The following is a 12,604-nucleotide window of genomic DNA, read 5'->3' as shown; positions in this document are numbered from 1 at the left end:
GGTTTGTTTCGAGGTGGTAGAGATGGCAGTGTACAGCGACACAAATAAATTTTCCCGGAATGGCATTGTCTTTGAGGTCGACACATTTGCGGAATAATACTCGATAACTCGGGGGCCGAGGAGAAGTTATATTAGGACGGCTTAATTAACCCCCTACCATCGCCCTCCTCGCCCCACCAATTCTATCACCCTACATCCTCTCCATCGTCCTCCACTCGCGTTTCTCGTTCTCTCTGTCCTCTCTCCAACGACAGCCTCTCAGTGTTCACCTTCTGAACCGCGAGGAGTGAAGCGCGTAACTGCGTCTTCGTTCACCCTTTCCACAGACGACAGTAGAACGATATAGATGTCTGTGCTTCGACTCATTATGGATTCCTTATTACCGGGAATAGATTAACGGATTAAATCTTAACCGACGACAGACGGTAGAACCCGGAGTAAGTTCGACGCCTTTCGCCAGGTTCCATTTGCCGAATTCATTGCTTGCCAGCTGGTTTTCTACGGCTAGAAACGGATCGATAAACGCCTCGTAAAGAATCCCATTATCCTCGACTGCCATTTTCACTCTGATTATTTCATGATCTCTTAACATAATCTCGTAAGGTAGGGTTATTTCAGAAGTCCAAGTTTTAACATTTCAGTCGCTTAGGAGCCCGCTCATCCTATGACTTTATTTTTTGTTAATTTGAAAATTTCAAGCTATGTTCAGTTTAGAAGACTAACACTAAGAAACAAATTACTCGCATAAGTTTATTTGTAGCAAGAAGATGACGCAGATACCTAATGGTGAATTCTAGAATTTCAGATTGGGTTCAAATTTTACGAATATAATCACGACATCACCACGCATTTTGTTACAGTGACAATGAAATTCCAAAATGTTTTACGTAGCACAATATATAGATACAAGTTTTCTACGATAAGTGTTCGAAGATTATTTAAATTTCTCATAAATACATAAAAATCCACGGTCTATAAATGATCCTACCTTACTCTATTTTCCTCGAGGTAAATTCTCTCTCCTTCTTCCAGAATAATTCTTTTTATAACACAATTGCATGTCAAATATTTTATGGCAATCGTTGTTATGCAATTGATCGTAAGAGGGGATAGAAAGATCCTTTTTTCTTCTTCTCGAAGCTCTTAACGCGACGTACCGTTAATGCGCGGGGAACGTTCGAGCGGAATCGCGTTTCACCGGCGCGTTTATCGCGACTGGTATGCGCAGCATGCGGACGGACGATTTCGCCAAGAAAATCGAACGGTACAGCGTACCGGTCTCGTCTCGCGGTAAGACACGGAACAAAATGTGGAAAGCCAGGACGACGGTGTTAAATTTGATTAATATCTTAGACGATGATGAATTCCGAGAATAAAATTTCATGATTTACGATTCGTTCCGTACCTGGCTTTTTTTTAAAGAGAATGTTTCCTGGAAATTCGATTAGGTGGCGGATTTATTGGCGACGTTTTAAGTACTTTTTTAATGAGGTAAGATTCTATGTAATTATATTGGAAACATCGAATGACGGTATTTTTAATTTTCTGAAGATTATTATGAAGAATTATGTCACTACATGACTCATTGAATTAAGTGTGACACTGCGTGGTAATAATGATCAGCTCATAATTATTCGAACAATACACACTCTATACTTTACTTCACTATTATTATAATGATGAGTACAAGATTTTCTGCGATTGTTGACAGCAGTGATCATTATTTCTCTTGTATGTTTCTTTGCAATTGTGCGTGTCAGATATGTTCATTTTAAGTTGACATCACGGAATCATAGATTCGCGCCAATTTAGGTTTATTTAGCTATTTCAATTCGTATTACAAAATATTCATCTTAACATTTATTGTATAAAATATAAAGTACAAATTAAAAGGAAATATTGTAGCACAAACTGCTATAATCACCATATGAATTTAGAATAGTAATAAAATAACAAAGAAATCAGAATGGATAATTTCCTCTATCATTATCTCTTCATTTTCAAGATCTCGTATATTTCACGTGTCAAACACAACAAAAATATATACTTTCAACTTTACTAATAATTGCACTACCTACAATGACATTTAACTCTGCTGCGATCTTCGAATTTGTTCAAAACGAAAAGAGTTTGTAATATGCCAAGAAGACCATAAAATCGAGAGAAGGCAAACAATACAATACGAATTTCCTCACGTCTTGTTCAACCTTGAAATATATGTTTAACGTTCGAAAAACTTAATTATATCAACAATGACCAAAAGGAGATATTCAATTTATAATACTGTCTCGTGCTGCACTATGAGACGGATAAATCGACATTAATAGAATCAAACAAAAAAGACACGTGGAAAATGAATTGGTAAGCAAGAATTATCGAGTGTACTCAACGAATCACGACAGCGATATACATAACCGCGTCGGTTCTGGTCGCATGCCGGCTTCCGAAATAGCGATAATCCTAGATTGGCCGAGTGACACTGTAATCGTTAGCGAAACGATCTACTCGTATGGCAGCAATGACCACGTCGTAGCACGGAAATCGTCGTCAGGGCGGTCGATCGATGGCGAATAACGCTGGAAACGCTGGCTAGGCTCCGGTAGGTTAGGTAGGGTGCTTAGGTGTTACAATGATTATCCGAGAGGGACAGCGAAAGGTAATTATGCCCGATAGAATCGGCGGGCGGGAGCGAGACGGCAGTATACTTTGCACAGGCGAAGAAAGAGAGAAGGGCAGAGACGGCGCGCCGCCGCCGTTGAGAAAGACGGCGAATCCTCGTAATTACCTCCAAGTGAGCTGCTTTCGGCTCAACCGAGCCGTCGAAACTTCGGGAATAAATAGTGTTCCGTATTACCGATCCGACTTTACGAGGTCAACGGAGGGACTGCCACGATCGAGCAACTGTTACGTTCGATCCAACGCCTCCATTTTCATCCGGACGTGTTAATTCAAGCAACCTGCCCGTTGATATTGTACTTGCTTTCGTACGAGTGGATTGTATGCAAGGATAGCTATATTCTTACAGATAATTCAAGAAGAACTGGTGTTGGTAGAATAACTTGGTTTTGAGCAAAGTCGATGCAATTTTATAAGTGAAATATTTTAACATATGTATTTATATATATCTGATTTCTTTGTTATTTTATTACTATTCTAAGTTCGTACGGTGATTATAACAGTTTGTGTTATTTCCTTTTAATTTGTGCTTTATATTTTATATAACTATATAAATGATATACGGACAAGAAAATGAAAAATAACTAACTAATTTTGAACGAAGCTCATTCGATTTTGCAAGAAAGGTATTCTAATATGTATGAAAATTATAAGAAAAAATAAGATGTCTATTTATATTAGTTATTTTAATTCGATATAACTTGGTGGTTAAAAAGAAGCATTATTATACGAAACATTTGAAAGGAATATGATTAGCTCCGAACTCTCACAAAGTACTGTGAAAGACTGGTATAATATTGTGCAATGTTGTAAAACCTATAACTAGTATTATAAGCTTCAACATTTTTAAAATGTTTCGAGTGGATACCAAAAAACACAATTTAGTACTAAAACCAAATAAAAAAATAATCTTGAGATGGGTTTGCAAAATTTTATAATTGTTTCCTTGTAAAAATGGAAATGTAATTTATCCTGATTTTCTCCTATGATCTTTATATAAATAACATTTATAACATTTAACGAGTTATGTTACATGTTTTTTTCTACTTCGGTGATTGTTTCTGAGACATTCGTTTTTATCAATATCGTATTTTTAAGCAGCAGCCGGCGACGTATAATATAGGAGACACAAAATATATATATATAGGCACCTAATATAACACATAAAGTCTAATGGCAATAAATCCACAAACGGTAAACGGTAGAATATAATCAAATCATTTAAAGCCTCGTAATTTGCCATAAACTTCTCTAGGTAATAAACTTAGAATTTTAATATTGTTTTAAAATTAACTAACAGTAAGAAAATGAAGAAGCAAATGATATTACTTTGAAGAATATTACAAAATAATTTAAGCTCACTTAACAACAAGATAATCCTGGTGCGATATTTTCATTTTTATATGTCGATCTTGTCTGTTCTCATTTTAGTAAACGAAAAGAATTGTTAATATCTTAAAAAGATATTAAGTAATTAAAACAAGACATTATACATATCAATAAAAATTTCTACATATTTTATTCGATCTCCAGATATCTTTTAATATTAGAAACATGAGATTGGATCGAAAATGACATAAATTTAATCTTCAATTAATATTGCAAGATTATAAACGATTTAAATAGTTGGAATTCTCCAAATACGTATCGATCAGTTAATTAGAAATGGAAGTTCGCATCCAAGATCTTTCTTCAAGGAGGAACATTACCGCGAGCATATAAGTCCCGCGATTCACAATGTTATTAGCTATCTTTGCGCAAGCACTTGCATAACGTCTGCCATTCGCCGGAGAACGGTACAAACGAAGTAAAATGTTTCTTTTGCTTGATGCTAGCGTGTAAAGAGACGTTCAACGACAATTAATCCGCCTTCACTGTCGCCAATTTACAATTCCAATGATGCGTTTAAACCAAGTGAGCGAATTATTGGAAAATTAATTATTAATAACTAGAAATTTGTACGTTGCTTCATGACGAACGCGAGCAAATATTATACGTAATATACATATACACTCAGGTCTAAAAGAATTGAACAAATTCCTTTTGGAGCATTTTTAAAGCATTTTTAGACCATTCGAATGTTCGATTTACAATTCAACGAGCAGCCGTCAGACGGCAAACTGATATTCGTTTAGAGTTTCATTGGAGTAAACTTTTACTAAAAGTGAGAGAAGAACCAGCATTTTCTCGTTTGATCTAAATGCCTCATAAAATATGTTTCCTTCTCTCGGCAACGATGAGACCGCGATGATTCTCGAGTTACAAACGGCGTGTGACCTAGTGTCGTGGCTTCAAGGGGTTGAACAGCAAACGTTTGCACGACGGATCGATGACTTTTCGCTCCGCGGATCGATCCAAGCTTTAGTTTTATCGATCGCTCTGTATATTCAATGAGGATACGCGGCAGCACGCGCGACGCGCTAAATCATTGAAATTTATGCAGAACCAGGACCCACTACGCGCAGTATCTTTCACTTTTCATTACGGGATCATTTGTCATACGTCCGTAGATCCCTTATCACTGGCCGATCATAAACAACCGAGACATAAATTTCAACTTTCGCGCATAACCTGACGGCGAACCATCGACCGACCAACGAGAAATTTATTACTTCAAAATCCACAGATCGCGAGTCGCGAGGAGCGTTTTGTTCCGCCGATCCCGAGATTTTGACGCGTATTTCTTATGTATAGAAAATTTTCTTTCACTATGCTTAATCGTTGGGTCGTTTCATCTTCGGGCGGCTGAGTTTCTTCATCGGTGATTTAGTTGAATGGGATTGTATAGCGAGATCGTGAGCTGTTTGGATAAAGATATCATTTGGAAAGGTTTCATGGGATAACGTAACGCCAAGATTTTCGATCGCGAGGAGACATGGAAACTTGAAAGGTACGTTACGAGTTCTAAATACGAGGAAAAGATTTATTTGTATTCTAGAGAAGATTATGCGAGATTTTTCTGAAATTTATTATTCAAATGGTGAGTTGTGTGTTTATATGAAGAATTAAATGTCAGCGCTTATAGATGTATGGGTTAATTAAGAGTTACGTATAGTGTACCATGTCCAATATTCGATTTTCAGTATCTTTCTAGTGTATAAATTTTCCGATGCGTGAGTTTGAAGTACGTTTTACTTACTTATTTAATAAGTGGTTTGTCTTTCAGCTAGTGATGAATAGAAAAAAGTAACTTTAATATATGTATCCTTTCTCCTCTGCCATATTCCTCCAATTTGAAACAACTTTACTAAATCATATCGTTATGATGAATGAATATTGTAGGAAAAGATAGAAACACGAATGTAATGTGATTATTTATTGCAAATGACTGGCAATGAATTTCGAGCGTTAGAGATACATGGAAGCATCGACTGCTTGCAATTAGGGTACGAAAAGAGGGCATGATTATATTCAACGTTTTGAGTGGAGAATATCTATATAATTTATCTGGATATAATGTACAAAAAATATGTGCACAAGGTACTAAATAGGAGCCATAGCCCCTGAATAGACTTACTTTTTGAAGGATCATTATATGTATAGATTACGCTAAAAGAACCGTACATTGTTTTCCGTTAAGAATTATCTTGGAATATAATAATTCAACAATCCCACAGCTTCATATTTCCAAACACAATACAATAGAAATTCTACACTCTGCGATCTAATGTTCCTTCTTTCGAAAATTGGACTTCATTATGCAAACTTTCTAATCAGAAACGTGAAACTTTAGAAAAGCGTTAAGTCTCATCCTAATATCTCATAAACAAGTGATATCTAGTGAAACAGTCCGAAAATATGGAGCACTCGATGATTCGATTTCGAGAGAATAATTTATCTTGCCAAACATTTCCCCACACGAATTCGACGTTTCGATTATCCCATACCCAAATCCATCATTTACGAACTCGTAATAGCATAGATGCCGGTGACTGGAGGGAGGAAGAACGGCGTTTCACAAAAGGATTTAATGCCCTGTAGACGAATCAGCGTCCCGCGTTCATTCACCCTGCGCCGCATAATTATGTGTCTATGCTTTATGGCAACGATGTAACGAACGCGCCCGGGTGCGCTTTCAGACGTTGTAAATTAAAGTTGAGAAAGTGCGCGGTACGCGAGCAGTCATCGCGAGCGAGCGAGCGAGCGCGCGTTAATTAAAGCTCATTGTAATAAAGAGCACTTTTTATTCACTTTGCCTCGTTCAGCCAAGCTAGTCGGTTCGGGCTAGCTACCGGGATATTTTTATGTTTAATTATATTAGGTTTTACGAGCTCAGCACCGACCGTCTTGGCCGACGTAAAACATCCCCAAGCCCAAAGAGTTTTCAACTTTAATTGTCGACTGGTCCCGGTGGTTTATCCGGCTATAAACACCGGCCTGGGCGACACTTCTTCAATGAGAATTCGCCACGACCATCTACCAAGCCTCGCTTCGTCTTCATTATCCGCCCTATGCCAAGAATTAATTACGATTTTGTTTCGAGACACGTTCTGCCGAGATCGTGTTTTATACATTGTTGAAATTTATTGCGTTTCGCGAGGGTAATTAATGTTTGATTGCCTTGTATCGACTGCAGGATCGCGATCGATCCTTCAGAGACAACAACGATTAGAATTTGGTGGTTTCTCGAGTTGTGGATTTTTTATCTCGGAATATTTTGATTTTTATTCTTATGTGGTCGTAGATTTTTAATGGAGATAGCTAATATTTGTGATAAAATAGGTAAACAGACGTAAAAATTTCAAGAGATGAGATATACAGCAAGTACGACAGCTATTTGTACACCGTTACGTATATTATTACATTTGTATATCGATTAATTAAATCTAATTATAATAAATTCTGTATCATTTAGTAATACGTTTATATGGCTACAAAAATTTGGATACTATTTACTAAGAACCTAACATGAAAAAAGTTTCATTGCTAAATAAGACTGTGTACAGATATGTTTTGTAGCCACACTGTACTTAGTTCGAAACTGTGGATTTTTATGCAAGTTCATATTTTTATAAATACAACTGAAAAGATGAAATCTAGATAGAGATTCGTTTCATTATTTAAATATTATAACGAGTATGTTACTGGGAATATTTTATATTTTCTCGCAAATTATAATGAAGAAGTTGTAAAATATGCAATACGAATGTAGACGAAAGATGATTAACAGCGTCATTACTGGAGACTAAGAAGAATTTCATTAATGGAATGACGTCCGATGGAAAAACTAACACTTTCTCTTCCGCGCTAAACGATACGTTGCCAGACAAATGCATCTACCGTAAAACGCATCTATCAACCGTTTATAACGCATTTATCTCCATTTTCTTAACGATTGTCAACAGAAGAATCCAGAAAGAAATCAAACTGCATATCCACGCGTTATCGAAAGAATTTGGTCAACTCTTCATAAAGAACGTCGTCAAGATTACCAAGAATATACGTGTATCATTTACAAACACATACTTAAACGACAGTGACGCGACGTTTGTTACATAAGTGTCAAGTTAAATATAGTTGAAACTCATGTTCTATCTTATTAACCCCAACTAACGAGAAACACTGCGGTCTCGTTCAGCATTTATCCTCGATTCAACATTTTCATCTGTGTTTCAATCGCGAAAATAAATTTTTCAACTACTAAATAAAAATGAATCGATGTTTATACTTACGAAAGCGGGATCTGACGATTAAAATCGATTTTTGAGTGATTGAACAACGACACGCTCCTATATATTTTTTTAACTACAAAATGAAATATTACAATTTTTTTTATTAACATTAATCAACAAGAAATACCTCGACGTCGATATCTTATCCTCGACACAAAAATTTTATTATATAGCGAGAATAAATTTTCTGATTTCTTGATAAGAGCGTGATTACTGACTTCGATATTTTTCCTTAGAAAACTAACCTTAACGAAATATCTTACCTGACGATTAAGTTTTGTTTCATCTCGGGATCCTTCTTCGTTCGTGAAACGAAATGTTCGAATTTTTACATCGAAAAAGGCGCTAACTCATGTTGATATCAAGATTCGAACGGATCAAGGTGCAGCTGCGTTGCAAGCTGCGGATCTCTATGCTTCCTCTCCCTCTGACCTAGTGGCAACCACCCTCTCTCTCTCACTCGCTCCTGGCACCGAGAGATATCAATTAGCACTACGTCCTGGGGAATTAATCTCGGGAATTAATATCGCGACGTTGCCAATTAATTTTCGTTAATTTCGAATCAGCAGTTTCCAGAGCAGTGGCAGTGCGGCCCCCTAACACAAATCCCTATCGCCTATGGTCGTGCCTCTGTATTCTAACTGGGAGAAGAGAGAGAGAGAGAGAGAGAGAGAGAGAGAGGCGGACAGGAAGTAAGATGAGAAGGAGACAGAGAGACACGTACGTAGAGACACGGGTTAGAGCGAGAAGGAAGGAGATGTGGGAGGACGAGGTTCCAACAAGGACGCTGTGTAGACACTTCCATGAAAGTTTGCAGCGAACAAGCGGCTGCCTCGTCGACCGTTTCTTGCTTGCACGCCCGATCGCGAGCGTTGCGTGCGGCGTTTATCAAAATACACATTTAATTATGCCGCGCGTTGCCACTGGCGTTGAAAGTAGTCGTACGCGGCTGCGCTTTCAAAAATCCCGCCTGATAGGCGGTACTATCTAACTTCCGGATAAGTTATATGTTCAATTATTCTTGGTCAGTTTACTAGCTGTGATTATTTGTTATAATAATCTTTAATTCTGCTACGATTTATTTATTTATATCTTAATCTCGCTTTCGTTTCAACCGAAGCAGTGCCTTTAAATATTTCTGAAAAATCCTCAACATAAAATTGAAACGGGAAATCGCGTACAAATCCTTATAACGGTAAGTCTTTAAACAAGTAACTTTAAAACTATAAGCTATCTCATTTTCGATTTCGAGTGACTCGTCTCTAGCTCGTTAATATCTGATTTTTATGGCGAATTGACGTATGGGAGACAGAATACGTCATTAAGGAATTAAGTAACTTTTATTATTCGTGAAACATTTGTATATTCTATTTTCGAGATTATGTAACCTGTTTTCTTACTAAGTACTGTGTATATGGAACTTAGGACGAAGTTAACTTATCTTGGAAATTTCTTTTAGTTTAATTGCATATCGAAAGATAAGCAGAAAAATATTTAATAATCTCATACTCGAAACTTTCATATTCAAAATTAAGAGCAGATTTGTAGAAATCCTGTTTAAAATTAAACGAAAAATAATTGTTAGATATATAATAGGAATGCTTCAAGAGAATGTTTAGATTATCTACTGTTCTTTTTAAATATTTCTGTTATCTTGTAAAATGAGTAATTTCACGCTAGTGTGAGATACAGTTTACGCAAACAAGTAATTTTACGTCAGTGACAACGAATGTGTAAATACTGACGAGCGATAATGTACACACGATGATTGGAGAACGATGTTTTGAAAAACGTTGGGAACGAGTTGACCGAAAAATATATAGGTGTTACATTTTTACGTGAAATTATTCATAAAACATCGCGGTAGAAAACGAGAAATCTGTTACATAGAATTTTTCTTTCTCTTTCTTTCATCCGTAAGAGTGCCGGTTATAATTACGAATCTGAGTTTAAATCTAATATAATACGCGTGACTTTTAGTTAAACAGGATTTGCATCTCTTTATCTGTGACCATGACTAATTTTATCTACTTAAAAGTACACAGAATTCTTCTTTTCAGGGGAAAATTACATCTACAACGATAAAAATTACTTTAAACTAAGTAAAATTTTGATAATTGGAAAAATAGCAATATACACATATCGTTAAAAGCAAGTAAAAATATTTAAGAGAATTATGTTCGCTATAGCAATTGCAATTTACAGTCCATTAATTCGTATCTTAAAATTCTAAATAAAAAAGTGATTGTGAAATACGTGTAAAATGATTGCAAAAAAGTGTTTATACAACGTAGAATTTTCGTCTCTTTAGACAATATTGATAATTATGACTACAAATGGCACTAGAGTGTACAGAATTAAATGGCACGAACCTATCTTGACTGATACGGAATGACGGACAGCGTAGAATTTTTCGAATATCGTCCATTCGTACAGTTTCAATATAGTACGACGTAATTTTGGGATAGAAAACGAACGCGCACATCACTCCGCACGGTTCAAACTTTCGAGACAAACTGAGGACTCTGTTTACGATTTCCGGCCTTGAAGGGCGACGCGCCTCGGACGCACCTACTTGACGATCGATTTACACACTGAGGACAATACTGAAATAAAGGTATTCTTAGAAATAAAAAAGTATCTTCCGTTGAATTGAATTATTTAAAAAATTGAACACGCGTCGTAATTGAAAAAAATCAAGCATTTATTCTTGATAAAAGCAATAAATTTTACGACTTAAAAGTTCTTTCTCTATATAATAATAACATAAAATATTAACAGTAAAATTCAAGATTTGTAAATATTTTTTCCAACGAATATGTAATTCAGTAAATCTGTATGCTTTCTAACATAATAGTTAATGTATTAATATGCCAATAAATGTGACTAAAAATAGTAAACATCTTTGCACTTGGAATCAGTCGACATTCCTATTGCATAGATGCAATATAACAAAATCAAAGTCTCTGATAATTAATAAAATCTCCAAATTCATAACCTAGTAACCCTATACACGATTAACGAACCACCAACCATAAAAAGTAGCCCTTCAAAACGATCAAACAGCAATAAACCATGCTTAATCCATCAAGCCTCCATCGACTCTTCGATCGCTTCCACGACCAAGGATAGAGGATTGGTTCACGATGAAACATAGGAGAAATATTTGCATAAAGATAATTGTAGCGAAGGGAGAGGAAGCACAAGGAAAAACGGGTGTCCTTCGGTTGCCCGTGAAATTTCTGCTAGGTGGTTCGGAAACGGGCGTGGAATTGCATGTTTCTTGCGTCTCTGACTGTGCGGGGGGGGGGGTGGCATGGCGACGGTTTCGTTTGCGTTTATCAAAACACACATTTAATTATTCCGCGCATCGCCGTGGGCGCCGAAAGTGGATACGCGGCTGCTCGCTTATTCCGCGCTTAATTCACACCTGGAACCGTGACGGAGCGACTAGAGCCGCTTAAATTAAAGCGACGGATAATAAAAGCGTTAGCTCGTTGGAGCCCCGGGTTCAGCGAATCCCTTTCCTTCTTTTTTCTTTTTTCATCAACTCACACCCCCGTGCATCTCCTTTTTCCCTCCTTTTTCCCCGACGTTCTTTTTCTTGTCTTTTTACCCCGGTTTTTTGACCGTTCCCTCTCTCTCTCTCTCTCTCTCTCTCGTTTTTTTATTTTTACACCCGTTTTCTCTCTCGTTTTCGCCACATGTACGGGGCGAAAGTTGCGCGTCGCTGCAACTTGCCTTTTGTTTCCCGCGCCCTTACCGAGATTTTAAAACACAGGAATGCGACCGCGTGCAGCCGAATTTAGGGGTGGCTCCGCGGTCGACGAAAACTGTGCCATTTTAACTGTATTCCTACACACCCGCGCGTGCCACGTTAATTGGGAAAGTAGGGAAAATAGTTGGGAACTGAGTCACGCTCGATTCCACGGAATAATGCACCTCCTGCATACACCAGTTTCTATGTTCCCTTGTTGAGTGAAGATGCCAGCTCTTTTTCGGACATCCGATCTCTTCCTTTCTACTTTTTAGCATATTCAAATAATACAGTGAGAAAACAAGATTTGACTTGAAAGTGGAATTCTTTTGCTATAAAAGAATCCTTCATTTAACGTATTAAACAAGAAGAACGACTTAAAAAGTCGCTTAAATTCCCAATGTTTTAAACATACATAGGTATACATAGTACATAGAATATACATAATAATTCCCTAATTTAGTTAGGAAGTCACTTTTTTCAATACGCTACTTCATTT

The 12,604-nt window shown here is 36.9% G+C and overlaps 1 protein-coding gene across 5 annotated transcripts in view; it reads right to left on the bottom strand.

The window, feature by feature from the left end:
- Positions 1-12,604, bottom strand: part of pdm3 (POU-domain protein pdm3) — a 211,425-nt gene that overhangs the window by 76,084 nt on the left and 122,737 nt on the right. For 2 of the 5 annotated variants that reach the window (XM_069125139.1, XM_069125140.1), the window contains exon 1: positions 10,721-10,953. The exons of the other annotated variants lie outside the window; for them this stretch is intronic. The gene's annotated coding sequence lies outside the window, so the exon portion shown is untranslated. Of the gene's footprint in view, positions 1-10,720; positions 10,954-12,604 lie in introns of those variants that run through there. 5 annotated transcript variants of the gene reach the window in all.

This window comes from Bombus flavifrons, chromosome 12 (genome assembly GCF_040668555.2).
Source record: "Bombus flavifrons isolate JBK064 chromosome 12, iyBomFlav1_principal, whole genome shotgun sequence".
Taxonomy (NCBI): Eukaryota; Metazoa; Arthropoda; class Insecta; order Hymenoptera; family Apidae; genus Bombus; species Bombus flavifrons.
The sequence above is the reverse complement of the archived record's forward strand: the minus strand, read 5'-3'. Positions and strand labels throughout refer to the sequence as shown.